Source organism: Mytilus trossulus, chromosome 9 (assembly GCF_036588685.1).
Source record: "Mytilus trossulus isolate FHL-02 chromosome 9, PNRI_Mtr1.1.1.hap1, whole genome shotgun sequence".
NCBI lineage: Eukaryota > Metazoa > Mollusca > Bivalvia > Mytilida > Mytilidae > Mytilus > Mytilus trossulus.
In genome coordinates, this window is record NC_086381.1 from 79,393,126 (window position 1) to 79,401,335 (window position 8,210).

Sequence of the window (8,210 nt, forward strand, 5' to 3'; positions counted from 1 at the left end):
TTTTCCAACTAACCAACCTGTCAACTGAGTTCCTTGTTTTACTACAATGATTTATTAGCAGACTTATAGAGAATAATTCTCATGAGCTTTTAAATACAGTGATTTATCTATTAACCTAAAGGGTGATAAACCATCAAGGTTGTCTGGTTGTCATAAATACTTTTGTTCTAGGAAGAAAGTATGACAGAACTTAATGAAACAGTTTAGTTTATATGACTGTTTACTGTTTTAATCATCTATGGACAGTAACCGGAGATAAGGAAAAATATCGGTTTGCAATTTTAATGAACCAATCGAATGTCAACAGATATATGTCAAATTGAATCATTTTTGACATACACCTAAAAACACTGGTGCTTATTACATTATATGTATTTATAAATATCATATTTTGTTATACTTAATTTAGCTTTTTTTTTATTGCCTTGTCAGTTTATACAGGGGGATAAAGACACAAAAGGGACATTTACAACTTATCAGTATAAAAAGTAAAATCATAGAAAATATTGAGCTCCGAGCAAATTCAAAATAGGAAAGCCATAATCGAATACCAAAATCAAATAATAAATTACGTCAAACGAAAGGACAACAACTATCATAATCCGATCATGATACACGACAGAATAGATCACAACATACTGTACTACAAACTAAAATGAAACCATTGATATTCGGGAAAATCATTAGTGCTATGCATTTGGATTTAGATTATACGGCACAAGTATTAACAGTCGTAAGCTTAAGTGCTTAAGAGTAGCACAAATGTGATCATGAATGCTACTAAAGAAATAAAAAAAAGAAGATGTAACAACATTTTCAAAACAGACGCAATCAGATACTCCAGTCATTTAAAATCATGCAAAATCAGTTTAATACATTTGTATTTTTTTTTGTGCTTATATTTTCATTCTTTTTATTATGTTTTCAGATGGGTTTTTTAAACGGTTTTTATGCCATTCAATTCAGAAGAGTACGTCCAACCCATGTTTGGTGATTATCTTATTTTGATAAATATTTATTTTAAGATGTTGTTAATTAGGGAGCGACTTTAGTTATGACAGGGAAGAATATAGAAGAAGTATTCGCCTATCTCAATATTCAGGCGTTCTTATCATTCGTTTTTGATTTTAATATCGCTGTGCTAGAATTTGTTCTAGCTTACAAGTTTTCTAGAAAATTTCTTGTTTCCTGCATCAGGTGGGATTATTTTACTTTAAAACGTTATCATTGTTGGAAAAGGCGTGTTCAATTATACGCTAACCTGTATATGCTAGTTATACGTATTATAATAATACTAGTATTTACTAACAGGCTAACCTAACATTGTTTTTACATTTTCCGCGATCTTATTACAAATGAAACATAATCATAGTACGCTATGGTTTTGAATTGAAACCTAGTACTTTTGATAGTGTTTTTTGTCCGTCAACAGGAAATCGGCAACAGTTAATTAATTGCACAACTGCATGCTTTCATCCTATTAGTTGTTCAATATTGACTCGACAGGAACGGAAATACAATTTGTTATGTGTAATGTTGTTACTTTATCGTGAATGAAATGCACATTGGCTTGTAAATGCAAAAATATATTTAATCAAACGTTGTTCAACAATATATAAAACGCTGCAAGTGTTTGTGTGCTTATCGACCAGCTCTTCATGGTGACCTTCATTTCAAGGAACGTTGTAATAGGATCCTTGCATTGACTTTCCATTAAAAATAAATAAACATATATGTATTAAACAGATATATTTAAAGGGACTAAATTTATGTTGATAGACTGCACACATATACAAATAGAAAGCGAGTATGGAACCACATATAGAAGCACTTGTATACATGTGTTCAAAAATCATTATCACTATTCAGCATGCAAATTAGATAGTCCTGAAATAGTTGACGATCACGACGAAACGATGCTATCTGGATAATTATAACAAGCGCATGTTGCTATAGTATTTGCCATACGTTTTAGTAGAGTTCGTGTTGTTTCTTATTTATTATTCATAACTGTTGATGTAATTGTCCTTTGTTTTTGTGAGTCTTTGTTTACTCCTTGATTTTGATTGTTATTGTCTTGTGATACATGTACAACCAAATCATAGTACGGCACATCCATCCAATTGAATACGAAAAAGGTTCGTGAAACAGTATTGCTTTGAACTTAACAGTTGTATGTATATCATCCTGTATTGTAATGCAGTAAACAAATGCATGGTCTTGAACATTTATTTTGATCAAAGCACAATTTTTCTTTTAATTTTACTGTAAACCAGCTTATTTTCGCGAGCGATTTATTTTCGCGACTTTCGTGAGTAGAAAAATAAGTCGAATTTAAATCGTCGAGAATATGTATCACTTGGATCTTTTCTTATTTAAACACCTCAAGTAAATTAGAAAATCGCGAAATTCAATAGCCGCGAAGTGGCCTAGATGGGACCAAACGCAAAATGAATATCCCCGAAAATAAGTTGGTTTACAGTAATCGGTTTCTATAGAATATTTTAGAAATTTGTGAGTACATTGTTACAAAAGTTTGTACACAGATATACGAAAGGTGAACATTTGATTGGTTAATTTCCAGTCATGGTTATTTTATTATATGTAATGGAAGTTAATCTGATATTTGTTTATATAATGTAGTTATTGATAGGGTAAAGCTTAACTCATGCCAAGTATTTTTTGTTTTAAAACAAAGATAAATTCTACTATATTTTTGGAAAAGTTTAAATATAACAAAGACTTATAGTGGAATTGAATGGTGGTTTTAAAACTATAGATGCTCCATCTGTTATTGAGAGTCACATTAATATTAGTATCACTATGAATAATAGAACAATCTAAAAGTTATCTTTTTAATGTCTGAAATTTAAAAAAATCATACATCTTAGTGGAAAAGACCTAATGTATCTTCTAGTCAGTTCTAGTAAAACTCAAAACGTAATACATATGTATTCTATTTAAAATGCAATTTGGTTTCAATCAATCTTCTGTGATAACCACCTACCGGTATATGAACGTTTTTTCCCCACTTTTTTATATTTAGCATTTATACTTTAATTACTTCAGTTATGTTTACACACATGGCCAAAAATACACTGGAAGATGTATGGTCAATGTTCGTGTAATTGTTCATGCTGCTTTCAATTGTCGTTCAATAACTTCCTTCCGATATACAACTGTCCTAATGAGTAATATAGCACTACTCACTTGGCTGATAATCTTATTTGCTTTCATTCACGTGTTTCATTTCGTATATTGTGTTGTTATCCTTGAAGGTCCTTGTTCTCGTGATCTTGTCTATTGTTAAAGTTGTTTACATGCTTGGTTATATAAATTCTCACCTTTTTAAATAATTGAATTACAAGATTACCAAAAACACAGACTGATATCGTACACTGATTTTCTGCGGATTAGCTGATGATATTAGATACTGTAATGTGACATTATGCGATAATGAGATTAAAATTTGTCTACGGTATTACATTTTTTATCTGGTCTGATCTTGGCAACACTTATTGGATTTTACTCTTGAAGAAACTTAACTAATTGTTTTTGTCCATGACACTTATTGGTCATCTTGTTATGACAGTTAAAAAAACATGGCTCTGATAATAAGGCATATTTTCAGATGTTCAGTGTGTATATGGGTTAGTTTTTTTTTTCGTTTGTTTTTGTTTATTGATTATGTATGAAAAAAGTAAATTCACATATATACTAAACTCCTGGTAAAAGCATCGGAAAGTCCCTAATCAAATTACAAAATCAAATGAAAAACACATAAAATACGAATGGACATTATCTGTCGTATTCCTGACTTGGTACAGCCATTTCTTAAAGTAGAAAATGGCAGATTGAACCTGGTTTTATAGCGCACAACCTACCACTTTGTACGACAGGCTCATCAAATTCCGTTATATTAATAACGATGCGCGAACTAAACAGACATAACAAAAAACATACATGTAGTCAAAAAGGGTACATCAGTTATCACCATGTTACAATTTTACAAAAAAAGCATCTATCAAATAAAAACACATTCATTGCTTTGCTTGTCTGACGTGCATGCATTGGTTCAATAACTAAATTTTCAACATTTTTCACCAGTCACTTATTCATTTGATTTTCAAGGCAATGCAAATATATGTGTTGTTTACGAAAGTTGAAAAAAATACCAAATACCGTACTTGATGCTATCTTGAGGATTACTCTCCACTTAAAAAAGTCAATTCTTTTGCGATTTCGTTAAAGTAGTAATGTACGTCTTTAATCTCGTTATTTCTATCATTTTGTCAAATGAATTTCGTCTGGTCTTAAATGATATGATTTAAACTATCACTTTTGCTCGGAAGCTGACTTGATATAAGTATGTGGTCCTCTTCTAAAGAAATATTATAAGTCTATTTTGGGAAGGTAATCCTTACTTCCGGTTTCTACTACAACGAGGCTGCTGACAATAAACGGAGCCTAAACAATACTTAATGAGGCTTTAATTTTGTTATGATTGACTATCATAGAACAACTGAATTATTTCAGGTTTGTTTATTCTAAATTACATTAGAAAAAAACAGCTATTAACTTGATTTAAACCAGGGAGACAATTTTCGAAGTTTGAACAAACTAACATAGTTTTACAACGAAAGCTGGTGACTACAAACGAAGGCTGAATAAAACGTAATGAGGCTTTACTTTTGTTATGATGGACCATCATAGAAAAATCGAAACACAGTTTTTTATTTCAAACTACATTATAATAAGACAAATATTTAGTTAAAAGTAATACAGAAGAGTATTTACACGTGATTACTGTTGAAGACCATATTTTTAAATCTATAAGTATAATTTACTTGTCTTTCAATATGATTCTATGTTATGTTACTTTTTTTCAAGAGCCTTATATGATATATGCTTGCATGCAGTTGTAAGTGCGATTAAAACGCCTGAAGAATAATGTGTCTTACAACTTGTTGTTGCTTCTTCAGCTGGCTAAATAATATAATTATGTAAATGTGTAATAACTGGCACGAAGGCAAAAATATAATGTAATCGTTAAGTTGATATTTCTGAAAACAAGATTGACGAAATATCTGCAATGTTGCATAGTATTTATATATATTACACAGACAAATTATATTTTGAAGTTCATATTTATTCATGTTATTTTAATAACATTTAGTGCATTGAAAGAAAAACGTAATTCCTGTATCACCATATAACATCAGTCGATGACCTTAAAGAGGAAAGTTATAAAAGGAGCAATGTCACAGGTTTTATTTTTTAACTTGTATCAAATTTCCTTACGCTTACAAAATGCTCAGTTGACCTCAAGAGTTTATCATTTGAATATCTCAAGCTAATGTTAGGTTTCCCAAAACAGTAGAAACATTTTACTTTGTTATAAACTCAAATCCAGACGTTCGTATACATACCAATACTAAGGGTCATTTCATGGCCAGATATTATCTGTTGGTTTGTAATATTCTTTTTGATAGGAAAACAGTTAACGTATGCGCAGAAGGAAATCATGAATATCTGATCTCACACTATTACATTTTATTTTCATTATTATGGTAATCTTTTTATTCAGAAATGTATGGTAATTTCCTCTTTAGTGGATGGACAATTTACAGGAGAACTAAAAGGAACAAAAGGCCACGCCTATAAAGGGGACAACATACATTGATAACTTTAATCAAAACAGGTAATATTGTTGGCTAAATATGAAAAAACGAAAAAAAAACTAGCAAGCATTTTCTTCTTTTTTGGATTTTAAACTTTTCATCAGATAATATTTAGCAGGAAAAGGAAACACTACCTGATATTAAATAAGAGGATTTGAATCACTAACAGGATGTTAATACGCTATAAAGAGTGTTGTTACATAGTACATCTTAAAGTAGCCACAGCATCTCACGTTTGTGTTTCAAAACATTTATACATAATAATTATCCCTGGTCAGCGGAAATATCTCACTTGGTTATTGACTCCAAATCCTGACGGTTGTATAGGTTACAGTATTACCGTTCACTTCGTGGCCAAATAATTTCTGTTGGTTCTTATTATTACTTTATATAGAAAACAGTTAACTTCCTCACATTTGAAAATGATGACCTCGCTCAACTGATCACCTGATCTTACACTTGTATATCTTGTTTTCATAATTAAGTTGGTCTTCTCATCCTAAAACACATGGTATTAAAAAAAAGCAAATAGGGATTCACAAGAGAATTATACGACCAGATATTAAATAAAAAAACCAGCATAAACCAAGGAAGTATGACAATTTATCAGTCGATGCAAAACAGTTAATAATGACGACAAAATAAATAAAGTATTTTTTTGCACAAACACTGTATATCTAATTATGCAGCTAATACCACTGCATTGTCTGAAAGTAATTCATACAATACCAATGTATTTCATATTTAGTGCGACTAAAATTCTGTTTTGTTAAGATTGACTTGTTTAACACGACCATACATCAATAAAATAGATCCTTCAATCTGTATTAAACATGCATTGATTTGCAACAAATAATAGGCTTTTAAAAACATTTAGAACTTGCACTTTGTGTTTGGGAATGGTTGGGATCAGGACATATATAAATACAAAACATCATTTATACACATTATCATATGATGACGTCACATATTATTTTTCAAAATCAGTTTGCTCTGTTCATGTTATGAGTGAAGGCTGACGTTTTACTCAACTATTTTACATTGTCGTACTTGATGTATGTCATTCTATAATCAGTAACAGTTAAACGTTTTTACATCAATGGTTGCATTCTTACAAAAATATTTTTATATTTAAAAAAAGCATCGTCTAGAAAACTTGCCACCAGCAAATTGGAATTTTCCGCGTGTGATCATCTAAGAATGCTGCCTCAATGACATTCGAGTGCATGAAAGTAATTAATGTCTCCTATACAACCCCAAAGGAAGACTGCGATAATACAAAACAACAGAACACATTATCCTTGTGCATTGCTGCTTAGACGTCCCTTTCGAACTTATATGTATAAGATAGGATGAAATCTGAAAAAAGGAAAATTTAGACTAATCATGTGACAAACTAATTTCCTATCATAAAGCAATAATGTTGTAATTTACACGACAACTGTAGAAATGACAATTGTACCATTCATCATTTACTTTTATAGGATTTACAAAATGATAAATGATATACCACTGAGAAGGAATACACTTAACTTTTTACTAAATGCATTTGGTTCCGATGTAATCAATGTTTTCTTTTAAAGGAGTTCTGTAAGGTTTACAGCTATTTCTGTTCATACATATTCTACGTGTTTTAAAGATTATATGTTTTATATGATTGAATTCTTTGATTTCGTAAAAATTATGAAAAAAAAATATTGTGTTGATAAAAGGATATATTTCAATCGCAGTTTTCTGATTCATTAATGATCCGGATTTATTTCAGTTAAAACGATTTGTAACTATTAAACAGCAGTATACAATTTTTGCTTTCATTTATTAAGATTCCGTCCATTTTTGTTTGGTTGATTGTGAAATAACTGACTATCTTTGTGTAAGATGTTCTTATTTGCCAAGAGTAACGCTAATTAGTGTAAATGACAGGACGGGAACAGCTTATCCGTCCACATCCTTTGGTTCTTTGTGGTTTTATATCATATCAAAACGTTGTGTTTATGGTAATAATCTCATTGCTGTATTTAGTTTTCACATCCACATAATTTTAGCGTCAATCAGAAACAGTCGAGTGTATCGCTAGTCTTAAAACCCGTTGTTTGAATTTCAAACGTTCAAAGTGAACCAAGTAGAAGGGAAACATTCTACTGGTCAACGATTTTGTAAAACTGTATGCAATTAAAATATACAACTACTAATATGTGAAGTATGATTCCGAAGCTTTGTTGACACAATTAACCAGGCGGTTGTTGGTATTAGATAAACCGTTGACTTTTGAGATATCTCAATTCAGCATAAATATGGTTCATGTTTCTTATCTTTTTGTCATTGTTCTGAAGTATTTTAATATGATCATTCTTTATTTTGCTGTTTTGTTTCTGTGTTATTATGATGTTGTCTATTTGTATTGTTTTTGATTGCGACGTCTTATCAGATGCAATTACGAGTTGAATGCATATAGTTGAATGTCTGTGTCATATATAACACTACTAATTTAGTCTAATAACCGAGTTTGCTATCAACTGATATTGCTAC